Here is a 12,358-nt window from a genome sequence, read left to right on the forward strand (position 1 = left end):
TTGTTTCCTTTCTAATCCCCTCAGGCCAGTTTTCCTTAATCCCCACAACAATTTTGCTAGCACACCTTTGCATACAGGCCTCCACTTCTACTCTTCTGCAATATCCTTCTCACCCCATCTGAAATGTCTTCACCTCCTCTTTCATAATCCATGACCCTGCCTCTTCTTAAAACCTTTCCTTTAAACTTCAGATCCGATAATCACTGCCCCTCTAACTTGTATAGTATGAACCTTGAAAGGGTTTTTAACATGTAAATGTCATCTGGTTAGTTTTTGCCCTTATGCAATCATTTGTCTGAATCTCTGGGGAAAGCAAAGAAGTTGTCTCAGGATGGCAGAAAAAGGAACTTGACAGAGATTTTGAGCTGATGGATAGAGAGCTAAAATGGATGTCCTTAGTTATACTCTATAAAGTCTGCAGAACTCATCGTGTAAAAGAATTAATAGAGAAAAACAAATTCCAAATATTTCCTTTTCCAAGCATTATGTCAGTCTCAGAATGACTGTCAAGAATGCTGTCAGAAATAAGATGCTGTCAGGACTACTGTCTTTCAAAGTATAACTTGCATTTGCCTGAAGTAGATTAATTCATTTGCTGTGCTCTTTGTGAGCATTTATTCTGCTCTCAGCATGGCAGAATTGCAGAATGAGAGCTGGAAGGGACCTCAGGAATCCTATCATACCCCTTGCCCTCATTACTTTTCTGTAAAAAATCATTGTGGAAGTGTGACAAATAAAATATTTGTGCAGCTTCTCATGTACTGCCATGTAATAGGTGAAAAAATAAGCATGTTGATATGTACACTGTGCCTACACCTCAGACCCCAGGCATTTTAAAGGTAAAGGCACAGTAGGAGTTGGGAATTTTTATTAACAGTCAATAAAAAAAAAAAACTTTGCACACTTTGTCTCGTTCACCCAGTTTATCTTCCTCAGGATAAACTGTGTTGGATGATGAGACAGAAGACCTGGCCATACCTGGCCACACCTGGCTGTGTGTGGAAACTTGGAAATTCATTCCACAGTATCTCTCTGAGCCGCAGGTTTTCCAGCTGTAAAATGAAGAAAATGAATGAAGAAAATGGTTTTTGTCTCCACAGAGTTAAGAGATCAAGTGAGACACATTTTGTAACTTCCAATGTGCTTTACAGCTATAACAACATCAGTTTGTTCCTGCTTTTAGGACGTTTCTGAGGTAGATATAGCAATAACTGCCTTTTTACCTGGATAAGTTAAACATCTTCTGATTCCAAGATAACACATTTCAACAACAATGAAGATAAAAATGCTTCTTTTCACTGAGCTTGCACTAGCCACTTGCTTATGAAACTCTGCTGCCCAGCAATTTTAAACATCTTTTTGCTTATCTTAATATAATTAAGTCAAGGTTCTGATAGAGAAAAGGAATATATTTTAATAGAAGAAAGAGTAAATGTCATATTATAAATGTTTATTGACAATGTTTATTAGTAATGATACCTATAAATTAAGACATATTCCAAATTTTTGAAAAGATCTCTGCCATTATTTGTAAAATATTCTATTCTGTAAAATATTAAAAGTTAATGATTATGACCAAGAACTGTTAGTTGTGATAGCATATAATCCTTTTCTTCTTTATTATATTGAGAGGTGACAACATGCTAGCAGCCCTTGCCCTCGGTGTCTCCTCGGCCTCGGCATCCACTCTGGCAGCACTTGAGGAGCCCTTCAGCCTGCCACAGCACTGTGGGAGCCCCTCTCTGGGCTGGCCGAGGCTGGAGCTGGCTCCCCCTGTCTTTGGGGAGGTGTGAAGGGAGAGGCGTGGGCAGGAAGTGGGGCTGCATGGGACACTTGCGGGCCAGCACGAGTTCCAGGTGGGCATGGGCTCGGCTGGCCCCGCATTCGGAGCGGCTGGCCAGTGCCACTGGCCCCGGGCAGTGAGGGGCTTAGCACCCAGGCCAGCAGCTGCAGAGAGTACGCTGGGTCCCCCAGCAGTACCCAGGCTGCCGCTGCACTCGAATTCTCGCTGGGTCTCAGCTGCCTCCCCATGGGGCAGGGCTTGCGACCTGCAGCCTGCCATGCCCGAGCCTCCCCTGCGGTTGGCTCCCACGCACTGCCTCCCCGATGAGTACCGCCCCCTGCTCTGCCCCCTGCTCCAGGGGGCCCGGTCCCATCAACTGCCCAAGGGCTGAGGAGTGCAGACACAGGCTGCAGGACTGCTGGGCAGCTCTGCCCAGCAGCCCTGGTGTGGGATACACTAGGTGAAGCCAGCTGGGCTTCTGTGTCTAGTTGGGATTTGGAGAACCTTTATGTCTAGCTAAGGGATTGTAAATACAACAATCAGCACCCTGCATCTAGCTCAAGGTTTGTAAATACACCAATGAGTACTCTGTATCTAGCTAACCTAGTGGGGACTTGGAGGACTTTTCTGTCTGTCTAGCACTCTGTCTAGCTAAAGGATTGTAAACACACCAATCAGCACTGTGTCTAGCTCAAGGTTTATAAATACACCAATCAGTACTCGTGTCTAGCTCAAGGTTTGTAAATACACCAATCAGTACTCTGTAGCCAGCTAACCTAGTGGGGACTTGGAGAACTTTTCTGTCTAGCACTCTGTGTCTAGCTAAAGGATTGTAAATGCACCAATCAGCACTCTGTGTCTAGCTCAGGGATTGTAAATGCACCAATCAGCACTCTGTCAAAATGGACCAATCAGCGCTCTGTAAAATGGACCAATCAGCTCTCTGTAAAATAGACCAATCAGCTCTCTTTAAAATAAACTAATCAGCGCTCTGTAAAATGGACCAATCAGCAGGATGTGGGTGGGGCCAGATAAGGGAATAAAAGCAGGCAGCCAGGAGCTACCAGGCTGTGGAAGCTTTGTTCTTTTTCTCTTTGCAAGGAATCTTACTGTTGCTCACGTTTTGGGTCCATGTCACGTTTACGAGTTATAACGTTCACCTTGTGAAGATCTGCAGCTTTACTACTGAGTCCAGCAAGACCACAAACCCACCTGGAGAAATGAATAACTGTGGACGGGAGGAAAGAACAACTCCAAACGTGCCGCCTTAAGAGTTGTGACACTTATCATGAAGGTGTGTGGCTTCACTCCTGAAGTCAGCTAGACCAAGAACCCACCAATTCCAGACACAGTATCATTTAGCAAGATTATTTAAATCTCTCTTTTATTTTTCAGATGGAGTCTTGCACTGTCACCGGGGCTGGAGTGTAATGGCATGATCTTGGCTCACTGCAATCTCCGCCTCCTGGGTTCAAGTAATTCTCCTGCCTCAGTCTCCCGAGTAGCTGGGAATACAGGCAGCTGCCACTACATCCAACTAATTTTTTGTATTTTTAATAGAGCTGGGGTTCCACTATGTTGGCCAGGCTGGTCTCAAACTCCTGACCTCGTGATCTGCCCGCCTTGGCCTCCCAAAGTACTGGATTACAGGCATGAGCCACCACACTTGGCTGGTTATTTAAATCTTAAGATAAAGTCATAAAAATATATTACGTAAAAAAGTTCTGAAGTTTGTCCAGAAACAGAATTTAAGGCTGAAAACACTTAAAATAAATTTAAATGGCTGTGTGCGCCTCAATAGAAATAAGCACCATGAAATGATGAAATATATTATTAAAACGTTTGAAAAGGAGCAGCATAGTTTTGGTTTTTTTCATCACCCATTCCTAGTTGTAAATTATTTGCAAGTTCATCAAATTTAAAAATAAAAATGTGAATATTTTTGAAGCAAATAATTCAATTCCGTTTGTTGAACAGAAATCTCTTATGTCCCATCTCTGCTTATTGATTAATCATTATTTTATTTTTGTGATAAAAGTTAAAATATGCTTTGTTGTATACTATGTCCAACTAAAAGGACAAACCAAAAAAATATATTTTAGCCATTTTGAATTTCGATTACTATAATGAAAATTTTTATTACTATGAATAAAAAATTCAAATTACCTTTGAAATAATCCTTTATTTCTCCATGTGCTGTAGTTGCATTTTGACAATAGATTGAAGAGTCTTTAGATACATGAAAAACATGAGTTTAATTTTTTTCATTTTAAGCCACTGTCATTTTGCATTTCTTTGGAAAAATAATTTTTTTGCTTTCATTACTTTGAGAATGTACTATACCATCAGATAGATTAAAAAGCCCCTTCTAGTAACCAATAGCCAAGCCATTTAGAGAACTGAAAATATCTAAGGCAAAGAGGGCGGCATAATTAGTTAAATTAGGGAATTAAAAATAGAGAAAAATTCAAGAAAAATTTAATTTACATTAAAGTAAAAAAGCAATAAGCAATATTTTACAAGGGAAGAAACATGACAAAAAGGAAAGTACAGTACTTTTTGTTATTAATTAAAGAACCATAACTTTTACTGTCTTTTCCTGTTAACTGAAAGATTCTGTGATTGTGGTTTCTCAATCAATCTGACTACAATTTGCTGATGGTATTTTGACAGAGACTTTGGAAGCAGCATACATAATTTAAGTTTTTAGTCTTCACTCCCATTTTATTTATAACACTAGAAATTAAAAATATATGTAATTTTCCTGTCAACTTTTGTTCTGTACCTAACCATGTACTATCTATAGATATTAATCAGGCATTGAGCATTAAAAACTGATTCCACAGCCTGATCAACATGGTGAAATCCCATCACTACTAAAAATACAAAAATTAGCTGGGCATGGTGGTGCGTGCCTGTAATCCCAGCTACTCAGGAGGCTGAGGCAGGAGAATCGCTTGAACCCGGGCGGCAAAAGTTGCAGTGAGCCAAGATCATGCCACTGCATTCCAGCCTGGGTGACAGAGCGAGACTCCGTCTCAAAAAAAAAAAAAAAAAAAAAATTGATTCCAAAGTATGGGTTTATATCAGACCTGCCTGACTGCTGCAGCACACAGCCAAGCCTAAAACAATGAAGCCACGGGCCTTCCCTTGGTCTATTCTATTCAAATATACAATTACACAATTCAGGACTATTGGTTCAGTAAAGAAATTTCTAGGAAATTGAATATTTTGTCAAAAACTCAGGTTATCTTCTGAAGGGAGGGATGCTTGGGAAGGAATGACTTGGCTACGAACTAGTCATTGACCTTAAAGAAATCGTTTTTCTCCTCTGGGTTTAGACTTCCATAACCAAAATGAAGTGAATATTTTACCACTTCTCATGGCAATGCCAAGCAAAGGCAACGAGAGAACACATGAAAAGTACAGTGGTGGAAGTGTTCAGGTCACTGCTACACGGGTAAAGAAGAACAGCTTGTGTCTGGACACCTTTTGATTCCACTCAAATGCGAGTGTCCTTACAGTATCTCCAATACTGTAACTGCAAGTGGGGGACACGCCTGATTCCTCACCAAATGCAAAATAAGGTGTAAAACTGAGAATCTTCTTTTGCCCATGCTCCCTTTCATTAGGCTGCTTCTCAGATTTAAGAATTAAGTTTTAAATACAAGGTCTAAACAGTTATCTAATTTAACTCTTGGAGTCAATAGAAAGGGGCAAATGCCGAGGATTTTCTACTGATGTGTCCTACAGAAAATGAATTTTTATAGAAGATAAAGAACTTCTCTGCTGAGTCAGAGTTAGGGGCCCCATCCTATGTGATCCTGTACTTGCCCTTACCATACCGGTGATCAGAATGGAAATATTACAGTCACCCCTTTGTAGAGCTCCCGCATCATGAGAGCCCCAAGAGCAGGCGTAAACAACTGTGAAACAGGGATTGCAAATCATTTCATCACTGCAGCCTGGCTCGTGGCTTTCCCAGTGAGGTGAAAGTGTTGTGTACTTGCCTTGTGCTTCCTATGTAAACCTCCATTTTCCCCCATATATTCCTCCATTCCTTTCCGTATATCTGTCTATTGCTCCAAAGCCTCAATGAGAATGTGCTAGTTTCTATCAAAAGGTTGGTGACTTTTGACTTTAAACCTATAGATTTGAGGAAGATGAGTATCTCTTTTGCCAGTACATTATAATCTTCCAAAAATATTACTGCAGTTGGAATTATGTACTAAGTATTAAATTGCATACATTTCTACATAAGAATTTTGTTCAGGAGTTTCATTGTTTGGCTAAATATGTTCTGCGAAATATACAGTATCAGGGAAAAATAATATTTTATTTAAAATATATGTTGACCTTTATTGTCAACCCTTTAATACATTTTAAAAGTATTTTTGCTTGCGTGGCCGTTTTGTAATTGTCCTTTACCTTAAAAAGTCAACAAAGAAAGATTGCAGTCTTGGGAACGTATAAAGAAGGGATTCAATTTGCACAATTAGGAAGCATATTGCAGTTTTCCCATCAGAATATATCAAAACTCTCATTTTCCTGTCATTTTTGCCAAGCAAGCACATAGTTACTATGCCTACCCATTGTCACCAAACCAAGGCTTTTATCTACATCATCAAGGAGAATTCAGCTGCTACTGTTGATGAAGCATGCCATTCCTAGCTCTTTTATGCTGCATGCTCACAGTGGCATGTTTATCTAGGGTAACACAGTGATGTTTGCCAAAATGCCCTCTAGCAATGATTATGTCAGGTTAGGGGAGATGAATAGAAAGACTAAGAGCAGTCAATAATTTAATGAACTCTTGAGAATATTCACCTAAAAGAAATCAACCCCAAAAGTCAATATAATGAATATAGCACATTCACACCTATGATAAACTAAAAAATAAACATGAAAGTTTTGTGAAAACCTATGTACCAGTATTAAGATAACTCGGAGTTCTTGCAAGTTGCTGGCATGTTAAAAAATATTAAGTCTATACTGCAGTATTTCTCTAGTGAAGAAAAGATAAATACCAGATATTAGGAAACATTTCTTTTTTATGTAACCATTGTATTAAACAATGAAGGGCAACTCAAAGTGGTCTGAATTTGGAGATAAGTCCTGGAAAGACAGGTTAGCTGTCAAACTGTCTTCATTTTTTAAGAAAACAAAACAAAAGATAAGTTAAAACTCGCCAGTGGAAAAGGGTGATGGGGAAGAGTAAATAAACTTAGCTGTGAAAAGCAACTGAGATTGGATGGAAAAAGGCATAAAAGTACAGAAGGAATGCAAAAAGCCAACTCTTCTGCATTTTATCCCTGTAACTGTAGCCATTTCCATAGTACCTTATCTACATTCCACTCAACGACATCAAAACCTCCCATCAACATGCCTGTCTAGTTTAGAGTGTTTGTCACCTAATTTTCCTCCTTGAGACACTGAATCTCGCAAAGGAGGCGCCAGGCCATATTTCCTTTCAGACAGACAAACTCTAAGTTATTAAACTTTTCTGTGCTTACATCCTTAATCCATTAATTTTTTTAATTTTTAAAAATTCCTGTGCAAAATGTTTCTGAGCTTAATAATTTCTCTCATCTTACAGATTTTACTATTGTTAATGAAAAAGAAAAGTGCTAATAAGAATAAAACAGTTTTGGCAGAGCAAGGTGGCTCACGCCTGTAATCCCAGCACTTTGGGGGGCCGAGGCCGGTGGATCACCTGAGGTCAGGAGTTCAAGACCCACCTGGCCAACATGGCAAACCTTGTCTCTACCAAAAATAACATTAGCTGGGTGTGGTGGTGGGTGCCTGTAATCCCAGCTACTCAGGAGGCTGAGGCAGGATAATTGCTTGAACCCAGGAGATGGAGGTTGCAGTGAGTCGACACAGTGCCACTGCACTCCAGCCTGGGTGACACAGTGAGACTCCGTCTCAAAAAAATAATAATAAAATACAATTTTTTTAAAAAAGAGTTTTTAAAAAAAAAACTTTGTCTTCTGTATATGTTAAGGTATATACATTTCAAATTAACGGATTTTAGAAAATAACCTGTTTCCTTTGATGTCTAATTCACGGAAAATGCCATTTTCCTCTATATGTCTTATGCACATGAGAGGTTTTCTCTCCAGTATTTATCAGTGCATAACTGGCGTTCTGGGGCTAGTTCACCCACCTCTGTACATAAAGTGTCCAAGAATAATAACAGGAATTATCACATTTCTGGTTGATCAAATGCCTACATATTGCAAATATTGTGCTCTTTAAGCACTTCCACCTGATTGACATTTTCCTACCCATATCAATCAATTATTAACTATGCTTACTTTTCACTAATACATCTCTTACAAGTTTTGGCTTTTTATTCTCAAAAATTAGACTTCTTTCTCTTCCTATTTATTACAACTCTGTCTTATAAATGAATGGTAAGGATAGTCTATGCCAGAGGAAGATTTCACTGATGTTTGATGGTTTATGTTTTCCCATGCACAGCTCTTACAGTCCTTCTCTTTAACTCTCTAGCAAGTGTTTTCTGATTAACAGAAATGATTATATCTGGCAGCTGTCAGGCCATTGTTGTTTGTACTAGGTTGAAGCCCTTCAGCTGGTGCCACTCTTCTTTAAGAGAAAATGGAAGGGGAGTTGATGTATTTCACTGAGTCTGTTTGTTGGGGATACTGTGCCTCAAATTCCAGAGAGAAAACTCACAGGGAAAGGAAGCTTATAAACTGCTACAAACGTAATGCTTTCTTTTAAAAGAAGAGACTGAGTCTGTTTCTCACTTCCAGATTTTCATTCTCTCTGCTGTCCCAGCAATGAAGTTTAGGGTTATATGTAAATTTGTTACTAATTCCAGGAAGCAGCATGACAGGTAGAAATACGTGATTTATAGGATACAGACTTAGGTTTAAATCCTCGGTCAATCTCTACTAGTTTTGTGACATTGACAATTTATTAATCTCTGTAAGCTCCCAATTTTTTTTTCTACAAAATCAGAGTTCTAACACAAACCTTACAAGGTAGACACGAAAATATAATGAAATGACATAAGCAAAGTAAATAATATATTTTCAGGGCCCCCAAAATGCTCAAAATATGTCCCCATTCCCACTCAATCATTTTATACATGATGTTTACATTTGTATGGTTTGTTACCACTCAATACAAGAATATCACAGAGTATCTTTAATACTTCATTGGGCTAAGTTAGATTGACTTTGTTGATAATCTGCTTGGAAATCCTTTCATATGTGTATAGATTTTAGAGTTTGCTGCTGATACACTGTTAAAATTAGATCATAATTTAAACTACTTAAAGGTAAAATTTGTGGAAATAAAAGGTAAACTTAAAGCAGAGCAGTGCCAGAAGTTATTTGTGTCCCAAATATTTGATAGCAGCCCTCATCCATGCTGAGTAGATGAAGGCCTGATTCATACATGCTTGGGGATAGCTCTGGCAACCAACACCAAGGAAAAGGACAGATACTATTTAACAAAACTATCTACTGAATGCTTCATTTTCTGCTTCAGAACATGGACTATCTTTAAGGCCTGGTCAGCAGTTATCTGGGAAAGTGCTTCCTTAGGCTTATGAGATGGTATGATGATCTGCTGCTTCTCAGCCTAGTTAAGTATCTAAAGTTTCTCTTAAAACAACTTGAAAAAGATTTGCTATTCTATCCCTAAGATATAGGAATTGGTGGCAAGCTGAGTGATTTAGATTCTAATGTGGAAAATTCAAGATTCAATATTCAATAGAAGTATTTGTTTAAAAACCAATTGTTGCTCTGTGGAATTGCTGAGTTTCCCCATGTGTCTCTGGGATAGGAAGTGCACACTCTAATATGCATTAATACTTCCCCTAATCTCCCTTCCTCCCTATCCCTCTTCACATCTTTTCCTTCCCTACTCTTCCTGAAAACAAGAAAAAAAATCACTCACTGGATGTCTGTAACTAAGCAATAGTTAATACTCTAACCTTCTGTAAAATTGCTAGAGTCTTACTTCTCCCCATTTATATTTTTGTGTCTTCATTTGATCTGATATAGAAGGGGCATCAATGAGATAAGCGTCTGCTTGGCCCAAGAGAGAAATGTTCTGATCCCTGCTCCCCAGAAAGACAGCAAGATCCCAGGAAGAGAATAGTGGCTTTGATCAATTTAGACAAACAAGGCCATGGAAATCTTACAGATTCCAGTATGCAGTAAAGAGACTCTAGATTGACCCCATGATTTGATTCCTGCCTCCTGCTATTCATACCTTCTGTGGCCCTCCCCTTGAGTATGGGCAGGAACTTCGTCTTGCTTCTAATCAACTGAATGTAGCAAACATGATGGGATGTCACTTTCATGATAACCTAAGATTTGAAACACATTTTGATAGGAGATTATTTTTCTTGTTGGCTTTGAGGAAACAAGAGGCCATGTTGGGAAGGCCTACATAGTAAGAAGCTGAGGGTGGTCTCTAGATGACAGTCAGCAAGACTATCCAACATCCTACAAGGAAATGAATGCTGTCAACAACTGCATGAGCTTGGAAGTGGCTCCTTAACCAGGTGAGTCTCAGGAGGTTGAAGCCCTGGCCAACACCTTGATTGCGGCCTTGTGAGATTCTCAGGGCCCAATCAAGCTGAATAAGACTTCTTTCTGATCCACAGAAAATGCCACATAATAAACATGTGTTGTCTTAAGCCACTAAGATTGTGTCAACATCGTTATGTAGCAATAGAGCACTAACATATAGAGCACACATGGAAGGACAGAAGCAAATCTGAGAGGGGCAGGGGATTGAAAGGACACAATAAGCAGTTATAGCTGATTATTGAGAAGTAGCTAGGACCAAAGATACAATTGCAAGTTGTGAGCCCTGGAAAGCAGGCTCTGAAATAAAGTTTTGCATGCAGAAAGTTCATTAAGAAATGCCTTTGGGATCAACACCTGCGGAAGGGAGGTGAGGAACAGAGCTGTGATGCAGGTCCAACCAAGGCCTCATCCAATCCCATAGATGATGGAATTAGAAAGGTGTTTCAAAATGTTATGCATTTGAACAAAATGGCTGAGACTTTATATTGCCATAGTGAACTATCACTGAATATGTATAGCCCCAGGATGGTCATAACCTTTGATAATGTGGCATCAACTAAAGACCATCTCCAGATAGAAATCTCAGCAGCTGAAGCAACATGGTCTTCTCTGAAGAGAAATCTGAGCATTGCATCACCATTTCCATTACAGATGTACACTTGAATGGACTGAGGACTGAGCACAAGTTGCTCCACTATCTTACTGTGCTATAAGAGGCTCCCTCTTAACCTGATACTCTTTTGAGTGTGTGGTGATCTCAAATTGATGACTGATTTTCTGCCCTCAAGTTGGAGAAAAAAAAAAGAAACAAAATAAAAATTAAGTTGATTTATAACAAAACAATTATACTGTTTGCATACCAGAGCCCATGGTCTGAGATTTCATACTTGCTGCAGTAGCTATTGTAATTAGGAGCCCAAAGGAAGTATTAATTTCATATGGAGAAACTGACAAAATTTCATATATGACAAAGGAATGAATGGTACTGTCAGAAAACATGATTGAAGAAAATCTAATTTTAAAAATAAGAAATTATTAAAGACAATCTGGAAGGGTTATTATTAAAGACAAATGAGTGATGGTATAGCATCCTGAGGCCCACAAAAACACAATGCTCTTATCTTCCTTAGGATGAAAGGGTCAAGGTGAGAGAGACATAGCTGTATCCCAAAGAGAGATTATTATAATAGGAGAATGCTGGCTTTGGACAGACACTGAAAAAAAAAAAGAAAAGCCCTCTATCTTTCCACTCCCACCTTCAAATCCTATGACAATAGCTCCCATCTGCCAAATTTTACCACCAAGCTAGCAGGCAAGAAGGCCAAGTGATACATTCCAAAGTAACCAGGATCCCAGATATTGAGCAGGTGTGGAGGGTGGATCTGGAGGAGTAAACTGGAGTATGGCCAGCTTTGGATAGGAATTGAAGGAAAGCATTTTAAGCTAAGGAAACAGGATGAATAAAGGCAGAGAAATGGGAAATTTTAGAATGTCTCTCTAAGCAATGGTCAGTATGAGGGGTCAGATGTGAGGTCTGATGTGGTTGGATTATGAGTACCTCAGGGTAATATGAAATAAAGCAGAATTGGCTCAGGAATGAAGGCAGTTAGGGGGAGCAATAGGACCCAGGTCTAGAGGCTCAATCAATCTCAAGGTTCAGATCAAGAAATCAAGCAGATCGTAGCAAAATAGGACATGGGTTACAATCCAACAGTCTCATCCCCTATTTTCACTTCAAAGAGTCAGGATTGGAGATTTGACTGGACTGGTGACTGCCTGTGTAATAATAAGTCATTGTATAACAGTTTGTATTGACTTGCAATTGGCCAGCCTGATCAAGTTCTACATACTCAATCACTTAATTTTTTCATCAGAGAACTGCCTACTGAACTCTTTTTTTTTTGAGACGGAGTCTCGCTCTGTGGCCCAGGCTGGAGTGCAGTGGTGCGATCTCGGCTCACTGCAAGCTCCGCCTCCCGGGTTCATGCCATTCTCCTGCCTC

At 39.4% G+C, this 12,358-nt stretch overlaps 1 long non-coding RNA gene across 1 annotated transcript; it reads right to left on the reverse strand.

The window, feature by feature from the left end:
• Positions 1-902: 902 nt before the first annotated feature.
• LOC117063007 lies at positions 903-10,126 on the reverse strand. Its single transcript, XR_004428664.1, has 4 exons — positions 10,034-10,126; positions 6,713-6,788; positions 3,950-4,012; positions 903-1,052 (listed from the first exon to the last, which is right to left on the reverse strand). It is a non-coding gene; the product is annotated as an uncharacterized LOC117063007 (long non-coding RNA).
• Between the last annotated feature and the right edge of the window lie 2,232 nt (positions 10,127-12,358).

This window comes from Trachypithecus francoisi, unplaced genomic scaffold, assembly GCF_009764315.1.
Source record: "Trachypithecus francoisi isolate TF-2019V2 unplaced genomic scaffold, Tfra_2.0 Lachesis_group17, whole genome shotgun sequence".
Taxonomy (NCBI): domain Eukaryota; kingdom Metazoa; phylum Chordata; class Mammalia; order Primates; family Cercopithecidae; genus Trachypithecus; species Trachypithecus francoisi.